Genomic DNA, 12972 nt, shown 5'->3' with positions numbered 1-12972 from the left:
TAAAGAATTTCTTTCTAACATCTAATCTAAATCGACCCTCCTTCAGCTTAAACCCATTACCCCTTTTGCTATCACTACACTCCCTGATAAAGAGTCCCTCACCATCTTTCCTGCAGGCCCCCTTCAGGTACTGGTAGATCTTCTCTTCTCCAGGCTGAACAATCCCAACTCCCTCAGCCTGTCCTCATAGGAGAGGTGCTCCAGCCCTCCAATCGGCTTCATGGCCTCCTCTGGACTCTCTCCAACTGCTCCATGTCTGTCTTGTACTGGGGCCCCCAGAGCTGGATGCAGCGCTCCAGGTGGGGTCTCACAAGAGTGGAGTAAAGGGGCAGAATCACCTCCATCGACCTGCTGGTCACACTTCTTTTGATGCAGCCGAGGACACGGTTGGCTGTCTGGGCTGCAAGCACATGCTGCCAGCTGATGTGGAGCTTTTCATCAATCAATACCCCCAACTCCTTCTCCTCAGTTTCCTTCTCCTTCTTTCAATCCATTCCCTGCCCAGCCTGTAGTTGTGAAGTCCTTGACTGCTTGGCAACAACTAAAAACATCAATGTGTTGTCAACATTGTTCTCATCCTAAATCCAAAACACAGCACTATATCAGCTACTAAGAAGAAAATTAATGCTATCCCTGCCAAAACCAGGACGATAGGACATAGAACATCGTCCCCACAACCTAATCTGAAAGGCACTGTACTCAACAGCACCAAAGAGAGGATGGTCAGAGTGGAACTGCATTTCTCATCCTGGCATTGAGATGTGATATACTGGACAAATCAGTCCTCCATCCATTTCTCTGCCCATCTCATGCTTACTCAGGGGTGGTGATGGTGTCAAAACAGTGACTTTACTGGGGGAGAGATTATGTGCATGGATAGCCTCCCACGAGAATGCACCTGTATTCAGAGGTTTGGCATGCATAAAAAAAGTCCTTTTCCTTTACATTTCCAGAAAGTGGAATCGCCATGTGCATTCTTTTATCACTAGCTGATTGTATTTTGCACACAGGTCCTTCTCACACAACCTGTTTCCTTGGTATACAGCCCCTGTCCATTCAAGTCAAGACAAAGGCATCCCCATGAAATAAAGACATCAGCATCACAGGCATCAGAAGTGAGATTCAACTACGATTGTCCTACAGTGATGTTTGTGTTCCATAATTCAGCAGCAGTCACAGCAGGGACTGATTTAGATAAAAACCTAAACGTTGTCCAGGGTTGGCATTTTCAGACCAATACATCTTGCCATCATATATAACCAAAAAGTTTGCTTATGGCATCTCATCAAGTATTCTCACCTGTCATCTGATGTATGTTAGGCATGTATGTTAGTAATATTTTAACTGAACTTGGGAATGTACTACAATCTTCAAGGACAGTGAGAGTTTGTTATGCACTCACGATCCTGAAAGTTACTTTCCCTATTTTGTTAAGGGATAGTGTCAATCTTTCTGCCACTGCATGAAGGTTTCCTGATGGCTTTTCAGTCCAAGTTACAGCAAGAAGGAAAGAATCCAGTTATGATACAGCATGCAACACTGCATTAAGCACACTTATTTCAGGCATTTCTCCCCTGTGCCTCTGCCAACATCTATGTATTGACAAATACTTAATCAGACAAAAATAATAGTTTCGTTACTTGCAACTTTTATCCCATCTAGATGTAACACACAGCTTTAGTATTTCCTCCAAAAAGGATCAACAATCTTGATTTTTAATTGGTCCTCAGGAAACCTCAGTTTGTACAGGACAGTCAGCCTCTCAGGGCCTTTGGTATTGCCTTTCTGTGAGCTGAACTGTTTGCAGAGAAACAGGGAGGACTTTCTGCTGCTTCTAAAAGGTCTTTGCTGTGGTGGTGAAGATTATTGTTCTTCAGGATAAAGGTTCCTCCTTGATGCTGTAGTAAAGCTAAGGCAGGGTATAGGACAGTAGATTACTTTGTTGGAACACCAGTCAAGTTTTCTTCTGGAAGAAGTGTACTGAGAAGAGCTAAGGCAGGAGAAAAAAATCTTACTTGATGCTACTAAGTGTTAAAAGGGACAAAAGGCTATGAAACAGATCAAAGTATGGTTCAGTTAAGCAGAGGCACAGGCTGGTACAAAGCACAGAGAGGTATAGCTAATTTTGAACTCATTATCCCACTATTTATCTTTACTGTAATTAGTATACTCTAAAAAATTGAACATAATACCTTGTGGAAGAACAGATGCTAGTTGAAAAACCACACTTGGTAGAAAAACAAAAGCACTGTAGCAACCTATAACTGTAGTCTGAAATTTTGCCTTAGAATAGTCTTGAAGCATCACATGTAATGAATATTATACAAATCTTAGCTTTATTGGCAATTAGTGGAGCTGATTAGTATTCATATAGGTATCTAGTGTCAGACTAACTACAGAGCTTTCCTGCATTGTTGTCTGATTTAGTGAAGTTCCAGCTAAACACTGTTAGTACAGGGTCCATGTGGAAATTGCTTCTTCCATACACGAGATGACCAAAGATACGGATGGTTCTCATATGTAATATTGTGAACCTATGGCAGTATATTTAGTTGTCCTGCAGTTCAAGTTCCACCTTAATATTGATGTTTTAAGCTACACCCCCCCGCCCTTTAAGGTTCACAAAGTAAACTGCCTATCTTTTCATTGACATATTCTATTCAGCTCTTTTCCCTACCTTCATTTTAGTAGACAAATAGATCCCACTCTTCCTTTAAAAAAAAAAGAAAGAAAAATCTTTCCTGTTTTATACATCCCCTTCAACCTGCACTGCCACATCTTTTCCATAAAGAATTTAGGTGCGGGTTTGGTTTTGGTGAGGAAGGATGCTTTTGTGTTGAGGCAGACAACTGCAGTTCAGGGTGTTTAGGCTCTGCCCACAGGGCTTTTCACAAAGTCTGAAGTATATGTAGCAAGTCATTACCTGACTTCTGTGGCCTTGCTCAAAAAGATAGGGATAATACTTCACTATTTCAAGGTGATGCAAAACTAGAGTAGTGCTTTTAAAATCATGCTGAAACAGCCTCTTTTCCCTCAAACAGAAGGTACCATGAAGGCACTGGTTTGTTATTGTTATCTATTTACCCAATCTGATCTGGATTTTACATGTTTTTGCCCTCTGGTTGTTTATGTTGAATAGGTAGGAGTACTGGAAATATGATTATATGCTGTGAGGTAAATTTCTCTTATTTGCTGGTTTGTCCATAAAAGCTTTCTGGGGGAGCTCAAAGGTAATTTTAGCTATGTAAGACAGAGTTTTATGTACCAATGAAAATTTTATCCTCTCCGCTGTCCTCATTGCTACCCCAACATGACTTGTGTCCACCTCTTCTTCTCAACCAAGTCAGCGAGGAGGCCATCTGGGGTGATATGGGTAGTTCATCTAATTATAGCTAGTTTTGTTTATACAAGTTACACTTCCAAATTCATCTGTGCAAGCATAAGCTCAGAGCTTGGCAAGATCCATCTTTGAGACAATGGCACTCTCTTCACTTGAAGCTAACTGCAGTCGAGTTCCCTTCTGGTATGACTCAGGCACAGAATTACTATGTTTGACAGGGCTTTTTCCCAGAACAGAAATAATATAAAGAGTATTTGTATAACAGCTCTATGCCCACCTTATCTTTTCTTCCACCATAAGAAGGGTTGCACAGCACTAAGGTCATCCGGTTGGTGCTGCTTGGGCTCTTCTGAAACAGCCATAGATCAGTGGACTGCCTTCTGGCAGGATTTTGCCTTTAGAAAAAGGGTGGGCCACCTCTGCTTTATCACTGTGTTTTACTTTACTCAAATTTCAACACAAATTGTGCCTAAGTATGCAGAAGAAGTGAGAACTGTCTTGAACAAAGCTGTAAAAATCTTGCCTAGTATTACAGGCTTTATAACCCAAATCAAGCACACACGCTTCTGTAAGCCTGAAGTGCATACTAATGACTTGGACTAAGAGGACAAGACTTTGCTGAACATCTGGTATTATAGCTTTGATTTGGCTCAGACAAGTCAGGAGTAGTCATCCTCTTGAGGCCGAACACAGCATTCCCAGTCCAAGGAGCAAGGGGTGGGAGACAAACCAAGGTGTTGTATGCATCAGCACAACACACTTCATCCAGCTTATTCCAGAGGGAGAGTCTTACGTTTATACCAGTGAAATTTCACCATAAAAGGAGAACCTATTTTCCTTCCTTTAAATTTGAAACAATGCAGATGGGGCTTCAGCTTATCAGGCCCAAGATGTTACAAGCCTGTCTCTTATTTCTCACCTGAAAGCCATACATTCTGATATATCTCAGGTCAACCTTTATCTCCCCAAATATGTTGTAGGAGCAAAAAAAGTTATTAAACTCCAGGGAGAAACTGGTTCCTTTTCTGAGAGATTTTGTTCCCTTTCCCATTCCCTATGAATGTCATTGTATCTGCTGTTTGCTGAGCAGGAAATACATTATTAAAGCAGTTTCTCCTCCATAAACTGCTTTGCATCTGACTGTTTCATTATAAATCCGTAGCCACAAAGTCAGGCCACCTTGGGATAACCCAACGTGAAATCTGACCTGATGAAAATGGTTCATGTCTCCCAGCCTGCATTGCAACCTGTGAGAAAGGCTTTTATTATTTATTCAAACCTGTTTAAATCCCTCTTTTTCTGAAACAACCATTTTAAAAATATTAAAACACCACAGCTAAGCTGGGAGATTAAACAAGTTTAAACCTTATCATTGCAGGTGGGATATTAGTTCCAATAAAATGAGGAGAGATGGCAGGCTGCATGGTAACTGGAGCCCCTTCTACTCAGTAACTAATCACTGAGAAAGCATTTGGTGAAGGAGGGGGAGAGTGGATGAGGGAGTGAGACAAGCAATGCATCCAAGCTCCTGGCAACCCTAACTGTTTACCATGGTGATGCACAAAAGGAAGAATGCCATGCAGAGTAGCAGACCTGGATCTGTCCCCATAACACTTGCCCTAGATTCAAGTGCTCTGGGAAGCTGAAAATGTGACCTTCAGATATTTTTTTCTGTTTGGTGATGCTGCAGCTGGACAACACTGTTCCAAAGCTGTCAAAAGGCTGCAGAATATTTACCTACATGGCTTCCATTAGACCTTTTTCTTTTAAATGTTTAGCTATCAACACCTCTCTACCAGATCCCCACTCTTGTACTTAACACTTTTTAAGGGGAGCCACAGTCTTTCTGTGGGTCTTACTAACCCAGAATTAGAACTTCATTAAAAATAATTGAATTAAAAACCATCAAGGTCCAAAGTTTGCAGGGGGAGGGATGAATTTTTAAAATATTTTTCCCCTCTCATGGGAGTAAGATTTGCTAGTAGGCCATTCTTGTTCTAAGGCACCATACCTTCAGTTTTCCAATCAGGAATAGATTACAAGAACAACTTCCATGTCCCACAACTAGATCAACCCTTACCTGCTTTCTCCAAGGTTCCCCACAGACAGAGGCTTTTACCTAGTCCTATGATGCAGGAGGACCTCAAAAGGAACTACAGAAGACAGCCTGGTGAGCCCCAGCAAGCAGACTGGGCACTTTCAACTCTGAGGTACATACATGCCAAACAGAAGAATCCTGCAACACCTAACAATATGGTAAAACCAGAGGCTTTTATCAGTAGATACTTGGCCATCTGAGTGGAGAGAAAAATCGTTTAATGCCAAGAGAAATTACATTGGTTGCTTGCGAATACTAACCTCCTTTTGTCACCAGCATTGAAACCTATGTACTTGGTCAATTTTTAGGGCATCTCCCACACACATACTTATAATGGAGAGGGTGCAACATAAAAGAACAAGTATAAGCAAGGTTTTAAAGGGCTACTAACTGTCCTGAGTGAGGGGCAGTAATCACTCAGACCTATTTCAAGAATTCAAGCACTCTAGCCATGAGAAGCTTTGGTAGGAAAATTCTAACATAAAAAAACCCACTACGATCTAAAGTAGCTGAAGATAAAAAGAACTTGGAACCACAACACTACTCCTGCTGTCCTTCACTGTTGATTCTGAAAAAAATGTTAAACCAGAAACTAACACCCTCCACACTCCCCCTGCCCTCCCGTCTGTCTAAGCAGTTGTCCAAAGTAGAAAGAAAGTTTTGACAGTTGAGAGCTGGCTAATTTGGGCTGGACAGCTTTCACCTGGTCATTACTGAGGAAAGCTCTGGGTGTACATTAGTTTGTTTTAAACACAAACCTGTTTCTAACAGAAGAATTTGTGCTTTTACCACGTATCACAGGTACTTTGTTCCTTAGGCAGGCAGTGTGATTTGTATAAACCAAAATCATTAAATAGCCCTTGGCCACTGCTTAAAGTGAGGCAAGTACCTGCCTGAGCTACGTACTTAAATTCTTAAGGGAGGAAACAAGGGGGGGCAAAGTTAATGGAAATCTCAGAGAGCAAAAGCCCTAGGAGGAGAACTCCTGAATGTTGCATCCAGAAATACTTAGGAGAAGGAATCTGAAAACAATAAACAAGCTGCTTTGATGTCTCAGCAGGGCCACCAGTGGGTATCAAGGACTGTAATGCATTGTTAGAGATTGATGGGAAAAAACATAACCTTGCTGGATTGCTCAAGACAAGAACAAGGGAGAGAATAGTACAAGAGTGCTGCAGATCAGGAATGGGTGTGGTGCAGGACCAGCTATCAGGGTATATATGAGAATACCTGCTTGTATAGCTGCAGCCCATGTTGCCCAGCCCTTGGTGATGCCATCTGCCTCTCCTTTTCATTAACACATTTTGTAGTAATTGTTAAGAAACCTTTGGTTGTTATTGAAGGAACACTCCACCAGGGAGTAGAAGGTTGATTTCATTGAATTAGAGATTTCCATGAGATTCTAATGAGTAGTGCATAAGTGAATACACAGGGAGGATCCATGTGGGACACAAAGGATCCCCATCTGTTTTTTCTTGGAGGATGGACTTTCTACTCACGATGCGGTTTGGGTACCTTTCCAACTATCAGCTCCAAAGTATTAGAGTGATTGCCCTATGTTTTAGTTTTTTGGTGGGTTGGTTGTTTGTGGATTTGTTGTTTGGTTTTGGGGTTTGTGTTGTGGTTTTTTTTTTTTTTTTTTTAATATCCCTTCTTCAAAGTAGAATCTCTGCAGTCTGGGATGTTTCCTTTTTCTGAAAGTGACACAGGCAGTTCATCCACATTCAGTATTCCTATATCCAGTTTAACTTTAAGCAGGGGATAATCATAACTTCCTATCTCAGCCACATTTGTCTCTTCCTGTGTACCAGCAGCTTATAATTACTGTTTGGGATGTAAAATATGTTTAAAGATTGGTACTAAAATATTCATTGTCTACTTCATTGTGATGCCTGCATCAGAGAGGCATATGGAAAACCTCTGGATCTGATGTGCATGGTTATAAATCACCACCCTAGATTATCCACTGTTGCCCAGTTTGTACTTAGAAAATGCCACAAGACCAGCCAGTCCTGACAATCTGTTGTACCGGGTGCTGTATTTTCCAAGTACAACAAAATTAATGCATCAATAGCAACACACACAAGCACTAATCAAATTTCTTAAAGTCTAATGGCACTCATGACACTTGAAAATCATGGAGTTACTGACATGGTCCACAAGATGCCCAATACCACCTTCCACTCTCGTAGTAGTCCCATGATTCCAAGACAGTTATGTCCTCAGTGAAAGCATTCTTTAAATTTGTGTCTGCTTTAATACAAGTAAAACAGATCTTTATCAGATCTCTTCCATGTGCAAAATTTCAGTATTTTTCCAGATTGAAATTGATCAAAATCCCTCTGTATTTGAGCATTTATTAGGCTTTAATACAAAGGATGCCACACAGAAGACATCCCCTCTGGCAGCAGGTTCAGCAATCAGCAGGTAGAGACCCACACCTTCAGCCCTGGCCTACAGGCTTGCAGGTGAAATCCTGTTTGCACAGCAAAAGCACTAACAACTCCGAATGTGCAAATGAAAGATTTGCACAAAGAATTTCAACCTGCTGCTGTCAGAGAGCATCATAGAGGAGACACCCCAGGTAGTCTAGTTCTAGCATTTGAAATTCAGTTGTCCCACAGGCCCTTTTTAGAAACCAGTTTCTCCAGCGCGGGCAAAAGACACCCACTGAGGTGGGTGCAGGGGCCCTTGTTACACCGCGGCAGTCGGACACGGCTGGCAGGTCCCCTCCCGGCTCCCCGGCGCTCACCAGCCTTGGGCTGCGGCGACACCTCCCGGGTGCTGCCGGGAGTGACCCGGGACTCCGCGACTGTCACAGGGCTGTGTGCCTGAGGAACGCCACAAGCTGCCCTTCCTCTACTGCGACTAGTTTTTTTTTCTGATACTCAAATCGGCCATTTATAAATATCCTTTTGATTTTAGAAGTTAATACGGGGTCCCGGAAATTCATTCCTACTTGATATTTGTTTTATTCAGTCTTCAGAGAAGCAGACTAGGCAATCCTTTGTTTTACTATCAGGAAAACTTTCTGATCTGGCATACAACAACAATATTAAGTTTGTAGGAGACAAGATTATAAGCTCTTTTCTGTACAAGACAGCTAGAATCTAACTGCTCAGATAGTGGGGAAAAACACTTGAACAATGGTAATGAAGAGCCCCATTGCTTCTTGACCCAGTGCAGAATTGTCAAATGCCCAGAACGTATGCCTGTATAGATGAACATAGGCAGCTCCTGGCAGTTGATCCTAGGTATAAATAAGTACATGCATACACTAGGAAAGTTGTTAAGTCCCAATTTAGCCCAAAGTCTCTCCCAGATTATGCAAAGCCTTTGTTCTGGTTATGTCCTTTGAAAGGTGATGTATGAGAATGTTAGATGCTGTTGGGGGATCCTTTGAAAATTCTTTGTGTGACTGGTTTCTATATCAGCCCCTGCATACACATTCCTGTTACTGGTGTCTGTTACACTCTAATGGGGGCTGAGAAATTAAGACCCCTGTCAAAGGCAGAACTTCCCAAAGTCTGAGCAGCAAGGAAGATAACAAAGTGTCCTTATCTTCCTAGTGATGACTTGGGCTCCACTTAGTAAAAGCAAATGTCTTCCATAGCTCCACTGAGCCACACACCACTGATGGGACTAGAATTGTCTATGCAAGTCCACCAGGTGAAACAGCCTGGTGACTACTGCAGCTCAGAAGGCTCACAGTCCTAGCTGACTCTGAGGGAACTTCAGTATTTGTACACCAGCATAGATCCAAGGATGCACAAGTATCCTGCTAAGCTCCCTCTGTAAACAAGACCTGGGATTTCATGCAGGCTTCAAGTCTGAAGTTGTGGGCAAATTGGGTACTGACAACAGGAAACAGAATTGACTTCTTCATGCCACTGCAGAGACCCATCCTGTCAGCTCAGACATAGCCTCTCATGTCTCCTCAGCACCACAGTAATGGTTCTTGCTACTCTTCAGAAACAAACATGTAGTAGTATCATTACATTCAGACATACAAAAAGCAGACTAAAGCTTCTTAATTCAAGCTGAAGTGGGATTCTAAAGTGTTTTGTAAACTCAGACACATACTGTCAGTTGCTATATAGTTAACAGTACAGGAAAACTAACTACAGGACAGTATCTAGCTACTCCTGTTACCTTTTCCCCCCAGAAATTAGTGTTAGAGTTTTAACTGCAAGAGTGTTCCTAGATGCTTGTATTTCAGTCTCAGCCCTTCTCTATAAGGGTTTCCCCCCCCTGCCCTCCTTAACAGGATGGCACAGATGGCTTAACAGAGGAACAATATTACAGTTTCTGAGGCCTCTTTGCAATTCTCAGGCTTTTGACACATTCCTGAGGAAACACAAGGCCTCATCTAGTGAATGATTCAGATAAATATCAGCCTGGCAGCTAAAGATGGAGCAAGAGATGAATATAGAACTGGCTCGAGCTTTCTGGAACCTCTTCACAGTCTTCAGCCTCCTCCCCTGGTTCCCATCTTCTTTGGAAAATAAACAGCTCTGATTGTTGTGCACTTGAGATTATGAAAACATCAAGTCCATTAGTATTTGGCAAAGTGCTCTCTCATTTCCTTCTGATGTAATAATTGAGAGAAAGGGAGCGGAGACTGCAAAGATAGCACAAGGCATGAGTTAATGACCTTCTCGCATGTATGTGTGGGCTCTTTTATAGGGAGCCTTTTCCAATCCCCATCTCGCCTCCACTCATACTGTTTCAGCTGAAACACTGCTTCAATGTGGCTTTTATTATTTGATCTGATGTCCCTTGGCCAGCCTTCAGAGGCAGCTAAATGGCAGGCAGGTGTGGGGGTCTAAGAGACAAAAAGCAAATGGAGTTAATGCTTCAACAGGCCTACTGCACAGAGTCATTCAAGCTTCAGTCTCAACAAGCAAATGCCACCATTGCTGAATTCTTCTTGCCTGCTTTGGTTTCTGTTACACATTGAAGTCAAAGGAGGGGAGTGTGTCTTCCTTCCCTTTTGGGGGGAGATTCTTTGGAAGACTGAAGGCCTGATAAAATCAGGACGTGGGTGGAATGACTAAACATAGAAAGGGATCAACTGTTGAAAGAAAATTAACTGAGGTTAATGGTTACTCTAGAAAGTATTGGACTGGCCACCCACTTATTTGGTTGCCAGATTTGTGGCTTTACTTTAGGTACCTAGAGCCAAATTAAAGTGGGATAAATTCCACAGAAGGGTTTAGTGCTCCCTACTGGCTTTCTAAAGGCTTTACTTTTGTCTTTTGAATTGGTTCTAGAAGCCTACAAAGATGTGTGGCTTTCCATATTAGCTACACATTTCCACTGGAACCCAAGACAAAAATACCATCTCTTCAAAAAAAAAATCTTAATTTGACAGCTCAGGTTTGGGGAAAATAAAGATTACCCCTTAGGTCTCATTTGAGTGCCCTACCTTGAAATAGCAAGTTACTAAGCTTCCCAAGACAAACGGTGATAATATAGATACTCCTCCTCCACCACACTGAAGCCAAAGCCTTCCTTGTACCACGTGTCCCTGCTCCCACTGGATTCACAGTAGTCAGGACCCTGGGAAGAGGAAGTATGTGTGGAATCACCAGTAGATTTCAGTGAGGGACTCTCTCCTGTGGGTAAGGGGATCTGTCAAGATCAACAGTAGTGCCAGAAGGCAAGTTACACATTTCCTTGGTGCCTAGAGAAGGAGTCCTTCCCCTTTTCCCCCAAATAAGGGTGTGCATATACCTCTTCCATTTGTATCCAAGAGTGTTTTAGCAGGAGAGTTAGGCAAGTTGGTTTGATGTATTCCAAGTCTCAGCAGGGCTTGGGCTGTTCCTTTTTTGCTACCAAGGTACCCTGGGCTTACATGTCCCAGGGCAAACCACATATCCTTTGTGCAGCAGCATTAGAAGACTGGGGGGGGCAGGGGGGGATCAGATTTACCCTCTTTTCACCTCCACTTCCTAAAAGGAACTGACAAATGGATTACAGGATTGATCTGTCCCAGAAGACATATGATTTTTGAAAGGCCCTTTAGAAAGGCCCCCAGCTGATTTCAGAGCTGCATAACAGTACTTTCTTGCCAATCTAATAGACCCTTATATTTAATCATGAAAGATTTCATATAATAGAAAAACAGTCTTTTTCCAGACCTAGCTGCAAGTATAAGTTTCTTTCTACCCTGCACTTTTTCTCCCCGCCCCCCCCCCCCATTTTATACATGCAGAGGCACATCCATTCTTACTCCTTTCTGCCATACTTATGTGGCTTCAGGTTTGATTTCATTGATTGCACACACCAGTGTCTGCAAAGCTGCCTTAAGCAAGTTGAATCAGTTGGGAATTCAAGGTGATTACATTTTTCTCCTTCAGATACATTGTTTTAACTAAAAGCCACTCTGGCTACTCCATAACAAAACCAGACACAGTGGGCCCCATTGTCCGACTCTTGGCCAAGGTAGCGTGTATGGATTAAGTGATGAATTGCAAAAAGGGCCTAAGAGCCAAGCTGTAACTTCACAAAAAGGCCATTAAAGGTGAGTGCTGTCAGTAAAGTGCCCATTTAGAATGGCTTTTATGACCCTTGGTCTTCCAAACACATACATGAGCCACAAATTGTTCAGTCTCCCAGACTCTTGCTGCCCAAGAGACAGAAGAGGCCTTCTGCTGAGGGAAGTTTCAGGCCAGAAACATCTTTTCGTGCTGGCATCTTTCATCAGGGAGCAGGGGCTGGACGTTTTCAGTTTTGAGGCTGGACACTGGTAGAACACAGGAGGGATGTTAAGGCACTATTAGGCCTGTTTCGGTGGCTAGGCAAGCCTGCAACCCCACTGTTACCATGGCTGTGAAAGGGCCACAGAGGGAAGTTTCAGGCCAGAAACACCTTTTGGTGCTGGCACCTTTGGTTTGGGAGCAGGGGCTGGACATTGTCATATTTGAGACTGGACGCTGGTAGATGGAAAGAGAGATGGTCAGGTACTCTTAGGACTGAAATTTCAATCCATGGAAGATGAAGAACAAACATTTACCTGCAGAGCTTATTTTTTTTTTTACAGATGAAGGTGAAAAAAGAGAAAGGGCAAGGAAGGCTACCCAAAAGTATAGGCCTGTGAATCAAAGTTTAGGTCACCACTGCTAATTAGCCTTCCCAGACTTCCTGAGCAACTATTGACAGGTCAGTTCCATTTTCTGTGCCTCAGTTTCTCTTTTAGCAAGAGGTTAAGTTTATTGCTGTATTAGAAAATGACAATCATGCGCTTCAGTTCTGATCTTACATTGCTTTTAGGACCCTGACTAGAAGGGACTGTAAAAGACTGAAATGCTTATCATTTAGAGGGTAGATGGCCGTTACGTGATCCAAGACATTTCCCATTCTTAAGGGGTCCAATCAGGGGACCCAATTATTTTTCCATATGGACATTAGAGTAATATCTGCTCTTGATTGTAAAAGCAGAATATAGACAATATAAAATATTTTCAAGTTCCTTCTGGAAGAATATAAGCAGCTACTACAGCCTATGATAAAAGAAAAATACATTACAGCT

The sequence above is a fragment of the Grus americana genome, chromosome 16, assembly GCF_028858705.1.
Source record: "Grus americana isolate bGruAme1 chromosome 16, bGruAme1.mat, whole genome shotgun sequence".
Classification (NCBI taxonomy): domain Eukaryota; kingdom Metazoa; phylum Chordata; class Aves; order Gruiformes; family Gruidae; genus Grus; species Grus americana.
Note: the sequence above shows the minus strand (reverse complement) of the source record.